We start from the raw sequence: 2,731 nt of genomic DNA, 5'->3' as shown, positions 1-2,731 counted from the left end.
CCCAGCTGCTCCTCCCACCGCCGGCGGCGCTGTCACTGGCCGGGTGTGGGAGGACCAGACTGCTCCTCCCACCGCCGGCGGCGCTGTCACTGGCCGGGTGTGGGAAGACCGATCTGCTCCTCCCACAGGCGGCTGGAGGACTGAGCTGCTCTTCCCACCGCCGGCGGCGCTGTCACGGGAGGACTGAGCACCACTGTGGTGTGTTTATGTGGGAGAAATAATGTTTTAACTTAAGTTGCCAACACAGCAGCTACTGCAGAGCAAAGTCCCAGTGATACCCAGCATCTTCCCAACAACCAGCCGACTGGCCCGCTGTAGACTGCACGAGTACGTGCTGAGCTGGGGACGCACTGAAGCTCGGGGCAGCCAACGACAGGGCTCTGTGGGGGAGGACCACATAGTCTCCCCGAAAGTCTAGGGTCTAGGGTCCTTCCGCTGCGGGACATGGGGCTAGGGTGTGGTGGAGATGCCCCTCCAAATAAGAGATGGGATTCTGTGTAAATCTGGCAATGAATATCTATATTGAATGTATAACCTCCGGGAAAGTCGGATGGAGTTTTTGAAAATAAAATGTTTTGTAAATATTTATTACCTGAATAAAGTAATTTTTGATATATATATTTTTTAAAGCAGGCTCTTAAAGTGCAAACATTAACCCCAATTATGAACTTCTACAGACTGTCTTTGATTTTTCTAAACACTGAGGGGTTTTTCCCCCCACTGGTATTGTGGTTATTTATTTAAGAATCATGAGTGTTTTATTGTCATATGTCACAAAATGGAACAATGAAATTCTTACTTACAGCAGCACATGAGACATGTCAACATTGTACTCTATAAAACCCAAAATAAAATTCAGTAATATCTTCTAGTTTCTCATCTATTCCATACACACTAGGAGCAATTTACAGAAGCCCATTATGTACAAACCCACAAGTCTTTGGGATGTGGGAGGAAACCGGAGTACCCAGAGGAAACGCATGCAGTCACAGGGGAAACGTGCAAACTCCACGGACACAGACAGCACCCAAGATCAGGATTGTACCTGGGTCTCCTGGCTCTGCCAGCTGTGTCATCCTTTATTAAGGAAGTGATAGCTTAGAAAATGACAGCTGCATTGAGCAAAGCAACATGATTTAGAAAGGAAACTATTTGATGGAGGTTTGCTCTGCGCGAGTCTGGGTAATGTCCACAACTCGTCACAATTTCTTACCTTCTTAGACGGAACCGTTCCCAAACCACGCTGTGATGCACATGATAAAATGCTTTCTATGATGCATCTGTAAAAGTTGGTGAGGGTTGTTGGGTGCATGCTGAATTTACAAATCCTTTTAAGGAATGAGAGACGTTGGTGTAGATTTCTGGCCATTGCTACGATGTGGCTGGTGCAGGACACATTGCTGGTGATATTTATTCCTAAGAATTTGAGTATCATTTTGTCATTTAAGACACTTGGATAGTACTGGGGTATGAAAAGTTTAGAGGGATATGAGCAAGTTACTATGAATCCCGTACATCTTAAATTTCTGGGTCAGCCTACCATGAGGTACTGTCTGAAAAGTCTTTACTAAAATCCGTATATGCAAATTCCACCCCTCTACCTTCATCAATCTCTTTTGTCACCGAGATAGAACAACGGGGGAGATAGAGAGCAGAATACCATTTTCAGCATTGTAGCTGAAGAAGGGCCTCAACCCAAAACATCATCTATTCCTTTTCTCCAGAAATGCTGTCTGACCCGCTGAGTTCCTCCAGCTTTTTGTGTCTATCTTCTATTGTTGCTCATCAGTTCTATTGACAAAGTCCAATGTCCTCAATGGGGTAGAGGTGAATCGGATAGTACCCTAGCTTATGGGAGGAACATTCAGAAGCCTGATAACAGAGAGGATGAAGCAGTTCCTGAGTCTGGTGGTGCGCACTTTCATGCTTCTGCTGGACAGGAACAGGGAGGAGTGGCTGAAAAGGCAAAGGTCTTTTATCCATCCTGTCATAGAGTGATACAGTGTGGAAACAGGCCATTCGGCCCAACTTGCCCACACCGGCCAACATGTCCCAGTTACACTAGTCGCACCTACCTGCGCTTGGTCCATATCCCTCCAAACCTGTCCTATCCATGTACCTGTCTAACTGCTTCTTAAATGTTGGGATAGCCCCAGCCTCAACTACCTCCTCTGGCAGCTCGTTCCATACACCCACCACCCTTTGTGAAAAAGTTACCCCTCAGATTCCTATTAAATCTTTTCCCCTTCACCTTGGACCTATGTCCTCTGGTCCTCGATTCCCCTACTCTGGGCAAGAGACTCTGTGCATCTGTTTGAGTTCCAGAATATTTTCCTTATATTTAGGAAACCCTTTGCATCCCTGACATTTAAAAAAAAAATCCTTGGCAACAGCAGCAGTGCACTGCTTTCAGTGAAAATGAATCCCTTATCTGTGCTTTGTAATACGACATATTATCAAAAGGCATTCCAATTCTAATCTACACAAACATTAGCAGAATGCAGAAATTTTAATTATCGAACATTTTATTGAACAAAAAGAAACCACTAGCTATGCAAAAGCTTTCTTTAGAAAAGGTTAAAGAATGCTCTTTAAAAGAAATCTAAAAAACACTGAACAAATTGCAAATTTTGGGGGAGATAAGGAATAATCTGTGTAGTAATGTCAATAAAGTTGACTGGAATATTTTATTTACAAAATTAAAGGAAAATCATCCCTCCTTTCCAAGATG

Source organism: Rhinoraja longicauda, chromosome 25 (genome assembly GCF_053455715.1).
Source record: "Rhinoraja longicauda isolate Sanriku21f chromosome 25, sRhiLon1.1, whole genome shotgun sequence".
Lineage (NCBI taxonomy): Eukaryota > Metazoa > Chordata > Chondrichthyes > Rajiformes > Arhynchobatidae > Rhinoraja > Rhinoraja longicauda.
Note: the sequence above shows the minus strand (reverse complement) of the source record.